The sequence below is a fragment of the Pogona vitticeps genome, chromosome 2, assembly GCF_051106095.1.
Source record: "Pogona vitticeps strain Pit_001003342236 chromosome 2, PviZW2.1, whole genome shotgun sequence".
Classification (NCBI taxonomy): domain Eukaryota; kingdom Metazoa; phylum Chordata; class Lepidosauria; order Squamata; family Agamidae; genus Pogona; species Pogona vitticeps.
This window is the reverse complement of record NC_135784.1, coordinates 6,792,584-6,806,363: the sequence shown is the minus strand read 5'-3', so window position 1 is coordinate 6,806,363 and position 13,780 is coordinate 6,792,584. Positions and strand designations below refer to the sequence as shown.

Here is a 13,780-nt window from a genome sequence, read left to right as displayed (position 1 = left end):
CCCCCCCCCCACATGGAGGGATCCGGGCAGAAGCAGCATCCGCAAGGGCAGCATCTTCAGTCCAAAAGGCCTTCCCTTCCCCCCTAGACCCCCATTTCTAGTCTCCTTCCCCTCCCCCTTCCTCTTCCCATAAGGCCCCCTCCTCCCCTCAATTCACTATCTCAACCTTGGAAACCCCCCAAAAGGAAAGCAAAAAAGGAAAATGGGGGCTCTCTGTCAAGGGGGGGAAGAAAACAACCCCCCCCAAGGATGATTCCCTGCACACTCATGCACTCACACAGCATGGAGGGGATCTCGGTGAGCTTCCTTGTCCCCCCCTGGGGTTGGATCGTGACCCTCTCTGTCTCCTTCCCTTAAGAAACCCCCCAAAGGAGGAAGAAAAGGGGGGTGACATTTCCCTCCAGGCAGAGCAACGCGAGGGGGCTTAAAGAGACCTTCTCCTCTCTCCCTCCCAGCCCCCAATGCAGTCCCTGGGGAGTTGGGGGAGCTAATATTCATTTTTGGAAATTGCCCCCACTCGACCCACAAGACAATATACACACAACCCAGGGTTACTGATACACACACTCAAAGCGCTTCTGTTGACAGAGGCATCTCGGTGGGGCAACCAAGCATCATCCTTCACAGTCTCAGCCTGAAGAGGCAATGGGATCCTTACCTGGAGAGATCTCGATCCCAGAAATCTCCTCACACAGAGATCTCTAGTCTTGAATGAGAAGATCCCACCCTCTTGATGGGGGCAATACAGAGTCACCTCCTCAAAGGATACTGGAAGAAGGAAGGAGAAAAGGCAACCCAGGTTTATCCTCCACCCCTTTCCCGACTTTCCTGCCCTCCGTCCCCCAAACACTCCCAGCCGGGACGTGGGAACTGGCCGGCTCCGAGAGCCCTTGCCTGGATTGAACAGGTATGTCATGGGTATGAAGGAATGAATGTGTTGATTCCAGAAATTTATAGAGGGGTTGTTTTAGGGCTGCTACTCTAAGGGTTTTCCAGGAAAGAGTGGACCTAAAGCCCCTGAAGACCAACATTCACCCCAAAAATAGGGCAAACAACATATTAGAAGCAAAACGAATGGAGAAAAAAAGGGAACAAAACTTAAATAAGGAAGCCCCTCTTCTCCCCACCCAAAGGGAATCCAAAAGGCCCCGCAGCAAAGCACGCGGGGGGGAATCCCTTTGTGTGTTTGTGTGTGTGTGTGTGTCTCTGTGTGTGTGTGTGTATCACCTGGAGAGTTGTCTGGAGAAGGAAGAAAAGGGGGAGGGAAGACGGAGGGGAAAGAGAGAATAAAGGGGGGGGAAGAGACCCAGTCACCCCTTCTCCTTCCCTTTGGAAACCCCCACACACAGAAGGAAGGAAAGCAAAAAAGGAAAAGGGCGGCTGTCTCTATGCAGGAGGGGAAAAAACAACACCCCCCCCCCGATGATTCCCTGCACAAGTAGATGCACGTGGCATGGAGGGGATCCCAGCGATCTTCCTTGTTCCTCCCCGCCTCCGTGGGATAGTGACTTCCCCTGGAAGAAAATGGGGAGGGGGAGGAAAAGGAGGCCCGTCTTTCCTTCCAGGTGGAGCAACGGGGGGGGGCGCTTCCCCCCCCGGATTGCCTGGAGGGGACTCTCCCTGGGGAGTGGGGGGGCTAGTGTTCATGTCTGGAAATCCCACCCCCCCATCCCCACAACACAACTGACTCACACGGGGACCCTGGGGGGGCTTTGTCTGGGGAGCCGCCTAGAGTTGCCTTAAGTGGCTAGATAGGCGGGATATAAATAAAATAAATAAATAAAGGCAAAGAGGGGGGAGGAGGAAGAGAATAAGGGGGGGGAAAGAGAGCAAGGGGCCGCCTCTCCTTCCCTTTGGAAACCTCTCCCCCCCCCCCGGAAGGAAAGCAAAAAAGGGAAAGGGGTCTCTAAGCACCCAGAAAAAGAAACAATTCCCCCCCCCCCGAGGATGATTCCCTGCACGCACATGCACTCACACACATGCAAGGGGGGGGAGAACCAGCAATCTTTAATAATTCCAGGCTGGATTGTGACCCCCCCTCTCTCTTCCCCCCTGAAGCGACCCTCATTTTTGAAAACACACAACTCTCTCTTACAAAGACACGTACACGCCCCTACCGCCCTCGCGCACCTCCTTCCAAGTCCTTCGGCGGGAAATGGGAGAGGAAGACCATAGAGGTGGGGGAGAGAGAGAAGCTGGAAGGCGCCTGGCTTCCGCTTCCGGTCCCCCTGGGAGAGGCGCTCCTCTGTAGCAGCTTCCTAGCTCTATGGTCCATCCCTTTTAGCCTCCCTCCCCCCGTTGCCTGAAGGAAGGCGATGGGGGACGGAGGGGGAGGGGAAATAATTAATAAGAATAATCAAGAGGGCCCCCATCGGGCGCCTTTTGTCTTCTTGGGGAAAGAAAGACCATAAGGTCAGGACACAGAAGAGGGGCACTGTGGGATTGGGCTGTTGGGGGGGACTCCAGGTTTTGACCTGAGAACACAGTTGGGGGGAGAAAAGAGAAGGGGAACCCCCCCACACACACCCCAACCATCTTTTCCAGGATCTGGGGGAAGCCATCTCTGAATGGGGTGGGGGTCGCCTGCACCATCCTCTCTGGGGTCTCCCCTGAAGGGGGCCGGGGGGGCGTTGCACTGGTCCAACTGGTGCACCTGCTGCACCCCTTCCGGCAGAGCTCTGGTTGGGCCGTTGGGAGGCTGTCCTGCACAATGTCCTGCTTGGACGGCTGCCCGAAGCACCGTGTGGGGCTGCCCTTGGAGTCAGTTCGGAAAGTTCAGCCGGGCAGCTGACTGAGACCAGTTCCAGGGAGCCCATCACGACCCTTGGATGGAACTGCAACTGGTCTGGCTCCCGGTCCATTTCAGTGGCCCTTCATTGGCTCCAAAGCCCAGCATGGCTTCAGTCCAGGTGACCCGATGGACCATCATTCACCCCAATCCACCCAGGAGCCTTCTCGGGCCCTTCATGTCCTCTGAGGAGGAGGTCCCCTGGCCAGCCCCCTGCCACTTTTAATTAGGCTATAGTCTTTTAATTGCTGCACATTTTATTTTTTTAATGCTTAACATTATGCTCTTTTAATATTGTGAGCCACTTGATTCCCCTTCTCAGGAAATAAAGGTGTCATGTTAAGGCACTTTAATAATAATAAAGTGTGAGGCACTTTAATAATAATAAAGTGTGAGGCACTTTAATAATAATAAACGAATGAGTAAAGCTGCCAAATCACAGGGAGCTGGCTTCAGAGAGCCTTTCAGTTCTTGAGGAAGCAGCCAACGTGGTCTGCGCCCCTTCTGGCATGAAGTATTCCCTGAATCAAGATTTGTGACATGAAGGAGGCCTTCCTGGGGCACAGAATCGGGCCCTTTTGCTTTGCTCTGCTGGACCTCGTGCGGATCCGTCGGGGTCAGGCTGGGAGGAAGCCCCAGGGGCTGGAGGGCCTTATGAACCGCTCAGAGGGATTCGTCCTGGGAAGCGGCCGAATCCAGGGGTTTGCTCCAGGCGTATGTCTCTCTCTCTCTCTCTCCCAAAAGCTGGGGCAGCCTGGGGTTCACACAGGCAGGCATCCTGTCTTATCCTGGAGCGGAGACAGCGAACGGCCTGGCCCTCCAGATGTTCTGAATTTCAGTTCCCGGAAGCCTTGGCCACATGGCAGATAGTCGGGAATAACGAGGGTTGTAGTCAAAAAAGAACCTGAAGACTCAAAGGTTCCCTAAGCTACCCTGTGGTGGTTGTGGTTTTTTTGGGCTCTTTGGCCATGTTCTGAAGGTTGTTCTTCCTAATGTTTTGCTGGTCTCTGTGGCCAGCATCTTCAGAGGACCGGAGTAGGAACTCTGTCTATGCTCTGAAGATGCCAACCACAGACACTGGCGAAATGCTAGGAAGAACAACCTTCAGAACATGGCCAAAGAGCCCGAAAAACCCACAACAATTTCTTATGATTGTTGCATGGTGCAGGGTTATGAATCTGCTTGTTGGCTTTCACATTAAACCCCATGCACCCCGTAAGGTTAACAGACTGTGGCGAAGCAGCACCTTACTGGCTGGGTGCAATGACCTCTCCCACCACCGGAAGTAGCCCCTGGAGTCTCGCTCTATGCCAATCAAGCAAGACTTATAACCAGTAACTGCTACTTCCCATGTTGGTTCAACACTGTATGCAAAGCTGGAGTGTCCTCTCCAGAGCTCAAAGCCTGGGTAAAATAATACGGAAAACAGACTGCTCCCCAAGCAGAAAATCGCCCTCTGCACGTCACTGAAGTAGTCCAATGGAAGGCCAAGATCCAATACAACTGGTTCCAGTGACGTCGCAGGTATTGCAACAGCATGACTGTACACAATCACAAACTACCTCCAGAACTCCGACTCTGGATTTGCCTTGAGGTTAACCCCTGAAGCCTTTTTCATCAGTGGATACAGCCACAAGGCAGTGGAGGTTTGAAATTCGAATTTTCCTTCTCCTAGATGGGCTGCCTTCCAAGGCTAATGAGCCGTACCCGGGTGCATTGATTACTGTGCTTTTCGGGCACAGAAAATTGTAAAAAGACTGGTGTAAAAAGAACATTAAAAGAATCATTTAAAAGATTCAGAATCCTTTCATAAAGAATATACTTGAGATTTGGAATAAATGGAGACAAATGTTACGTCCTGGAATCTCCCCTTTAACACTGGTGGTTGAGTTATAGAATTTTCTAAGACACAGGATAAAGGAGTTGATTAACAAACTCAAAAGGAAAACAGATATATAAATGGGAGGAATGTAAAGTTAAAACCAAAAGGATAAATTAAGAGGTGCTTTATAATGTAACGACAAGATCAGTCAGTTCGGGTGCAGCAGAGATGTGCCACAAGGAAGACAGCTTTAAATCCTTTTAACAACAGGTGAGGAAGCAATATCTTAAAATCTCCTGCAATAGGAAATGGCATGGATATTTAGGTTAAAATCTCTGACTCTGAATGGTTTGAATAACATGCGTTTTACGAGTTTGGAATAAGGAATCATGTTTGTACCTTGTCATCCATAACTGTAAGACCTTAAGCCCTAGGTTTGAGAAACAAAGTAAAACTAGATTTTCATGTGAGCAGTCAGGTTAGCTGGGACATCTTAAACGATTATTAAAGGAACTGAAGTTGTTTCCCAAGGAAATTCTGTCATCAAGAAACATGAGAGACTAAAAGTCCTGATTCAAGGATTTATTTTATTTGGGTTACTTGAGATGTATACCACCGAGGCAAAGAACAGAAGCCAAGGGTTCATTACAAGTGACATTATTCCAATTAAGGAGTTAATAATTCCAGACAATTTTAAAAACTTCTCAAATTCTACCAGTTTTATTTCTACATCTTCGAGGTTCCATATGAATAAAATAGTTTCAGAGTTCTACTATCCAAACATCTTACAGCTTTGGAAAAAAAACTGTAGGCACGTATGCTTAAAAATATGATAACTGAACTTAAGTTTTAGGCAAATACATAAGTCAAGAAATATAGGAGCATCTCTTTTAGACTGAAAAGGTACAATGAAAAGATTTCAGGTTACATTATAAAAATGCAAAAGCTTAATAGCCCATAATGGCAGAGAATGCATCACTAGAATATACCAATTCAAAGTAAAAAGCAGTATAGCTCCAAAAGCTTTGTTAAAAATACACGCAAGATCAGGATCCTTATCAGAAAATAAAATGACTTTCTAAGCCTCTAATCATGTTGTGAACATGCTTAGAAATTCTTTTTCTTTTAGTAAAAGTACAATTAGTACAATTGCATATGTTCACCCAGCTAAAAGTCTATGTATGGTGCACTGTCATTATCTTTCTGTTGATCTAAGGATGTTTGCATGGCTTCATTTTCATACTCCGTCTCATGCTTTCTCTTCCTCTTTAGATGTCTCACACCTCAATATCAGTGTGCGACATTTGCCTACATTTATAGTCTCTGTTCTCTTGTCAAAGTCTAAACAAAAGGTCTCTTATCTACCGTGTTTTCCCAAAAATAAGACAGGGTCTTATATTAATTTTTGCTCCAAAAAACACATTAGGGCTTATTTTGAGCAGATGTTTTATTTTACAGTCATGCCATCTTCTTCTGGTTGCTGCACAATGGTGGAGGGCGGGGTTTCATTTAACTAGGGCTTATTTTTCTGTCTAGGACTTATATTATGAGCATCCTAAAAAATCATACTAGGGCTTATTTTCAGGGTAGGTCTTATTTTCGGGGATACAGGGTAGCACAGAGAGTCGATCACTATGAGAGGATTCCGGTACTCCTGCCAAAAGCCTGTATCAATAACCTGGGAAGTGTAGTTACTCTTTCTTCTGAAAACTGTCCTGTTTTGAATGAACTCCTTCTGCTATGTTATCTTATTGGGAGCTCTGTTCCCAAACAAGTTCGGTGTGTTGCTAAGCGGCAGAATTATTTACAAAACAGTTAGAACAAATTTAAAAATGTGCATCTTCACAAAGCTGTTTGTACTAATTGTACTTCCACTTTCTCACCACTCTGTGAGGCACTTTTTAAAGACCAGATGAGGAATCATCATAGAATCGTCGTAGGGTTGGAAGGGACCTTGGAGGTCTTCTAGTACAACCCCCTGTCCAAGGCAAGATACTTCATCCCCATCCCGGACAGATGGCCATCCAATCTTTTCTTGAAAACCTCCAGCAATGGGGCACCCACAAAACTTGGGAAACAAGCTGTTCCACTGCTTAATGGTTCTCACCATCAGGAAATTTCTCCTTATTTCCAAGTTGGATCTCCCTCTGATGGGTTTCCACCCATTGGTTCTTGTCCCACCCTCAGGCGCAATGGAGAATAAATCGATGCCCTCTTCCCTGTGGCAACCCTTCAGATCTTGGAGGACGGCTGTCATGTCTCCCCTCGGTCTTCTCTTCATTAAGCTCAACATACCTAGTTTGAGGTGTAGGAGGGGCCCATTTCTCTCTGACTTCCCCGTTTTGAGACTGGAGCTGTGCGAGGCAAGAATGGCCAGATCTCCGATGACACCCCCACCTCACATAAACAGAAGGGGGGATTGAAGACAGCTCTCCTCCAAGTCAAGCCCAAAAGAACCATATGTAGTCTCCCCACCATATGTCACTGTTAGCCTTAGCAAACTGATTTACAGTGGGGTCTCTACTTAAGAACTTAATCCGTATTGGAAGGTGGTTCTCAAGTTGAAAAGTTCTTATGTTGAATCTGCATTTCCCATAGGAATGCACTGAAAACCATTTAATCCGTATCTGCTCTTTTCCATCCATAGAAACTACAGTGGAACCTCTACTTAAGAACTTAATCCATTTTGGAATGGTGTTCTTAAGTTGAAACGTTCTTAAGTTGAAGCAAAATTTCCCATAGGAATGGACTGAAAACCAATTAATCCGTTCTGGCTGTGTTTTTTTTTGTTATGTAGAGGTGCGTTCGTACATTGAAGCATTAGTTCCCATAGGAACTAATGCAAAGCTGGTTAATACGTACTCTACCACTAGGGGGAGAATTTTTTTTAACCTAAGATGACCTAAGGTTAAAAAAAGAGCAGGAAAGGTTTTTTTTTTCCTGTTCTTATCTTGGATTTCTGTTCTCAAGTAGAAGCAAAATTTAGCAAATGGAGCTGTTCTTAAGTAGAATTGTTCTTAAGTAGGGACGTTCTTAAGCAGAGACCCCACTGTACTGTGTAACTGTAGATTTCTCAGGTGTCTATATGTCTTTCTCAAGCATACTTGCTTCTTCGTTTGTGCAAAGTGTAAATGGTAAATGGAGACTGTGACAAACCCAGACCTACTGGGATCTATCACACAGTTACTAAGCTGCCACCAACCATTCCCTATAATAAGTCACACAGACCAGGGATGGATTTTTAAACAATAAAAGAATAAGGTTTATTTTAAATACAAACAGGGTAAATAAAACAATCAGGTGAATAAAATAAAGTAACGTGGCTTATTCTTACACACACAAGCATACAGTTTGGTTCACCTAGAACCTTTAACTTAAAGCACAGACCCTGAACCCATCAGTTCTGGCTAACCCACAGACACCTGAACTTATCAGGTTGGTACTCTGACACACAGTAGTACCCTGTCAGACACCCAGACTCCCACAACAGCTTCTTCTTCCCCAGCTGCTGCTTCGTCCCAACCCAGTGTCTCACAGTCTGTCTCAGCATCTCTCTTCACCACACAGGCATCACATATTTATACAGTACAGCCCCTCCTCCTGATGTCCCGCCTTCCACTCCCCATAGGATGGAACTTTCCCTCCAAACCCATGACAGACAGGTAACATCAGTGCTGTTATGTAACACCTCCCCTCTTTATAAGTTGTTTTGTAGGGGGAAAGCTAAAAGTGCTTTTCACCAAAAAACAACCTGCATAAAATACACAACAACATTTATACATACCATATAATACTTACATATACTTACACTCCAAGTTAACCATTATATACATATAGTCCATGTTCTTTCGCCGTCTTCAGTCTTCAGGTCTTCTTGATAAGGCGTCAGCAACACAGTTCACTGACCCTCTGACCACCTTCACTTCAAAGTCATAGTCCTGTAAGTTCAAAGCCCACCTCATAAGTTTGCTATTGTGGGTTTTCATCGTCTTTAACCATTGCAATGGTGAATGGTCAGTACACAGAATAAAATGTCTTCCCCAGATGTAAGGCTTGGCCTTCTGGATCGCGTAGACTATGGCCAAACACTCCTTCTCCACGGTTGCCAAATGTCTCTCACCTTTTTGAAGTTTCCTACTCAGGTAGGACACTGGATGCTGGTCACCATTCTCATCCTCCTGGCACAGAACTGCTCCTACCCCGCTGTTAGACGCGTCGGTGTAGATGATAAACTCCCGGTCGAAGTCTGGAGCACGCAGGACAGGATAGTTGATTAACGCCTCCTTCAACCTCTGGAACGCCGCCTCACAGTCGCTGGTCCACGGGATGCGGTCATCAGCCTTCTTCCTCGTCAGATCGGTCAGCGGAGCCGCAATCTCGCTAAACCTCGGGATGAACTTCCTGTAGTAGCCCACCAACCCAAGAAATGATTTGACTTTTTTCTTGGTGTTGGGTCTAGGCCAATCACGAACAGCTTCTATTTTGGCCTCCAGGGGTTTTATCATTCCTCCCCCTACCATGTGACCCAAGTATTTTATTTCTGGGCTACCCAGCTGACACTTGCTGGCCTTTACTGTTAGCCCTGCTGCACTTAACCTCTGCAGCACTAACTCCAGGTGTATCAGGTGATCTTCCCAGGTATTACTGAAGATCCCTATGTCGTCAATGTAGGCCACTGTAAAGTCACTGAGCCCTGCCAAGGTCTGGTCCATCAGCCTTTGGAATGTGGCTGGTGCATTTCTGAGACCAAAGCTCAGGACTCGAAACTCATAGAGACCAAAAGGGCTGCAAAAGGCAGTCTTTTCTTGATCCCTGGGATCAATTCTTAATTGCCAATATCCCTTTACCAGGTCCAATGATGAGATGAACCGACAACCCCCTATGGTTTCAATCAGGTTGTCTAGCCTGGGCATTGGGTAGGCATCAGGAGTGGTTACACGGTTTAACTTCCTGTAATCAACACAAAACCTAATGCTCCCATCAGGCTTGTCCACAAGGACTATCGGAGAGGACCAAGGACTAGAAGAGGGGACGATTATGTTCTCCCTCAGCATCTCGTCCAGCTCCTTCCGCACCTTGTCCCTATAGGGTCCCGTTACTCGGTATGGGGATACTGCCTGCGGGGGTGCATCCCCTGTGTGGATCCGATGCATCACTCCCTTCACTATCCCCGGCTTGTTGGAAAACACCTGTTGATATTTATTAAGCAGCATTTTTAGTTCTTGCTGCTGGTCTTGGGTGAGTGCAGGACTGATCTTTACCTCCTCTGGGTTGTATTTTACTTCCCCTCTACCCTCCCAGAAGGGTAATTCAGCTTCCTCACTCTCAGCTGCTTTTATCGCGAATAAAACCCTCTGTTCCCCTCTGTAGTAGGGTTTTAGGGCATTCACATGAACCACCCTCCTTGCTTGGTTCTCCTCCTGCTCTATTAGGTAGTTCAGGTCTGACATCTTGGAAATGACCCTATATGGTCCTGCCCATTTGAGCTGCAGTTTATTCTCTCTGCAGGGCCTAAGCCAAAGCACTTCCTCCCCCGGGTCAAAGTGCCTCTCTCTAGCTTTGCGGTCATACCATGTTTTCTGTTTGACCTTCTGCGCTTGCAGGTTTTCTGCTGCCAGCTCTAGATTTCGCTTTAGGTCATTCATCAAGGTGTCTATGTAAGTCACAACGTCTTGTGGGTCATCCTGGGTGATCTGCTCCCAATTTTGTTTGATCAAATCAAGGGGCCCTTTCACCCGTCTCCCAAATAGAAGTTCAAATGGACTAAACCCGGTACTGGCTTGTGGCACTGATCGATAAGCAAACAAAAGGGATTGCAGCTTCTGGTCCCAATTGTTTGGATTCTCTGCCAAGTAAGCCCTAATCATGCGCATTAGAGTCCCATTGAACTTCTCAGTTAACCCATTGCTTTCAGGATGATAAGCAGTGGTTTCCTTGTGCTTAATTCCACAGATCTGCCATAAGCGTTTCATGAGCTTTGATGTGAACGATGCGCCCAAATCTGTGATTATCTCTGAGGCAAATCCCATCCTGGACATATACCCCACCAAAGCATCGGCCACTGTGTTAGTTTCAATGTTAGTCAGGGGTATGGCTTCAGGATACCTTGTGGCATGGTCCACAATTGTTAGGATGAACCTGTTCCCCCTCTTTGTGGCCTTGGGCAAAGGTCCCACAATATCCACCCCTATGCATTTAAACGGAGTGTCAATCACAGGCAAAGGGCACAACTTTGCTTTGGTCCTATCGCGGTTATTCCCCTGCCTTTGACACACATCACATTGTTTACAGAACTCCCTGATCTGCTTCCCTATGTCAGGCCAGTAGAAATTCTGTGTGATTCTCTGCTGTGTCTTGTTGACCCCTAAGTGTGCAGCAAACATGTCAGAGTGCCCCCTTTGTAAGATCATGGGGCGATACTTTTCAGGTACCACCAGCTGACTTCTGATCCCATCTCCCCCTTTTGAGATATTCCTCAGGGTTTCTCTATATAAAATCCCCTTTTTCTCCAGAAATCTCACTGGGGTCTCAGGTGTTAGCTGGGCGTCAGTCACCTGTTCAAAACACTTTTGGAGAGTGGCGTCTGCCTTTTGCTCCTGTCCAAATCTGCTGTCTGTGGTTAAGGTTTCCACCACAGCTTCTGAACTTCCCCCACCTGCTTCCGTCTCTGGCTCATCATTACCCCCCTGAACTGTCCCTGTGGTGGCTTGTGAGCGTGTAATCACTAGCACCCGTTTCACATGTTCAGCCAGGTCATTTCCCACGAGCACGGCTGCTGGCAGAGTCGATGAAATCGCTATCCGCCAATCTCCCCTCCAGCCTTGAAAGTTGACAGGTACCTCTGCTACTGGCAGAGAGATTATCTGCCCCTCAATCCCTGCCACCTTCATGCTCTCATTTGGGATTATAAACTCCCTAGGAATAATATCTGGATGGCACAGGGTTACCTGGGAACAAGTGTCCCGCAGCCCCCTATACTGACGGTCAAGTATTCCTACGTCCACCCCGGCTGTCTCAAACAACTGAGAATCTGTTTTTACCAGCAAGCAGCGCTTTACCTCCCCAAGAGGACCATTTTCCTCAGCCTGATCAGCATAGGTAGCTGTTCCAGACTGAGTAGTCATGGCAACAGGCTCCCTCTGTGACAATGAGCTTTGCTCTTTCTGGACACAGAACACAGCTTTTGGCTTGGTCCCACTAGAATTCTGAGGCACCATTCCTTTTAGCTGCTTCAATTTCTCACATTCTGAGATCAGATGACCCTTTCCCTGACAGAAATAGCATTTTCTAGTGTATTTGGATTCTCTCTCCTCTGGTTTCGGTTTTCCCTCCAAATTCTGAGGGCTTGGTTTCATGCCTGAGGGCTTCCCTTCACCATGGGCCCCTCCCCCTTGCTGGCTTTTCCCTGGTCCCTGAGAGTACTTGCTGTAGGTTTCTTTGGGTTTACCTACAGATTTCCCCTCACCCAAGGGCTTTCTTATTTGGGAGATAAAATCTGCGATTTCTGCGGCTGCTGCCACAGATTTCGGTTTCCTTTCCCTCACCTGGAATTTCAATTCCCCATGCAGAACTGAATAGAACTGTTCCAGGGCTATCAAGTCTTTAAGCTGTTCATAGGTCTCTGTCCCCTCCTGCGATAGCCATTTCTCAAGCAGCCTCACCAATTGGGCCCCCACTTGGGTAAAAGTCTGTTCTGGCTTCTTGGTAAGGGACCTGAATCTTTGTCTCAGCTGCTCTGCATTTATCCCATGTCTTGCAAACACCAGTTTTTTGAACTCTGCAAAATCTTTCATCAGTTCCTCAGGCATCTCGGCATAAACTTCAGCAAGGCTACCACTGATTAAAGATCGCATGATGGTCATCTTCTCAGTTTCCCTCACTGAGAAGTCCACAAACGCTCTTTCCACTAAGGAAAAGAACACCTCAGGACAATCTCCCTTGTGGTACACAGGGAATTTCTTCAGGTCAGCCTTAGACAACTGGCCTCCCTCAGAATCCCTATTGTTATTATGGTTCTGGTTCATCATTTCCAGTTTTCTTAATTCAAACGCCATTCTTTCTTTTTCCAGAGCAATTTTCTCTCTCTCTAATCTTTCTTCTTTTTCCAATTGCCTCATCCTCAGTTCATGCTGTTGGGCTATGAGCAATTTTCTGAGTTCTGGGTCCTGCTCTCCTGTGCTGTCACCTTGCACTGAGCCAAATTCATCCTCAGAACCTTGGTCAATCTGGGGGTCTTTCACTTCACTCATGTCTGCTATCTGGCTTCGAGTCAAGGGCATAATCCCCCCTCAGAACAGGCTGCTTTAAAAAGTCAAGCCTCAAAATAAAACGACCACTTTTTTTCCTTTTTGCCTCAGAACCAGCTCTCCCTAGAGATTGCTGCTGTTCTTCAGCACTAAATTTGCAACAGTATCGAGTCAGAGCCTACCCCCCTCTGCTGGGCCTCTCAGCTGGCAAGCTAGCTCGCTGTTGCTATGCAGTTTTGCCTCAGCGTTTTCCCGCCAAAACTAGGCTGCCTCAGAGCACCTTAATCTAAGTCTCCCCAGTTGGCACGTTCTTCTACTAGCGCACCTCCCCGTGAGGTACACCTAGAAGATTACCTACGCGCCTCAGACTGTCCCTGACTAGACCCCCCTTGCTCTGGGCACACTTGCCAAGGCTTTGCTGGACCGCTGGACAACTGGACCAGTCGTATCCCACACGCTGGACACCAATCAATGTGACAAACCCAGACCTACTGGGATCTATCACACAGTTACTAAGCTGCCACCAACCATTCCCTATAATAAGTCACACAGACCAGGGATGGATTTTTAAACAATAAAAGAATAAGGTTTATTTTAAATACAAACAGGGTAAATAAAACAATCAGGTGAATAAAATAAAGTAACGTGGCTTATTCTTACACACACAAGCATACAGTTTGGTTCACCTAGAACCTTTAACTTAAAGCACAGACCCTGAACCCATCAGTTCTGGCTAACCCACAGACACCTGAACTTATCAGGTTGGTACTCTGACACACAGTAGTACCCTGTCAGACACCCAGACTCCCACAACAGCTTCTTCTTCCCCAGCTGCTGCTTCGTCCCAACCCAGTGTCTCACAGTCTGTCTCAGCATCTCTCTTCACCACACAGGCATCACATATTTATACAGTACAGCCCCTCC

At 47.3% G+C, this 13,780-nt stretch overlaps 1 protein-coding gene across 2 annotated transcripts in view; it reads right to left on the bottom strand.

Moving 5' to 3' along the window:
• Window positions 1-13,780, bottom strand: part of LOC110070815 (uncharacterized) — a 44,656-nt gene that overhangs the window by 10,258 nt on the left and 20,618 nt on the right. Inside the window, exon 3 of one of the 2 annotated variants that reach the window (XM_072987542.2) lies at window positions 659-768. The exons of the other annotated variant lie outside the window; for it this stretch is intronic. The gene's annotated coding sequence lies outside the window, so the exon portion shown is untranslated. The remainder of the gene's footprint in view (window positions 1-658; window positions 769-13,780) is intronic. 2 annotated transcript variants of the gene reach the window in all.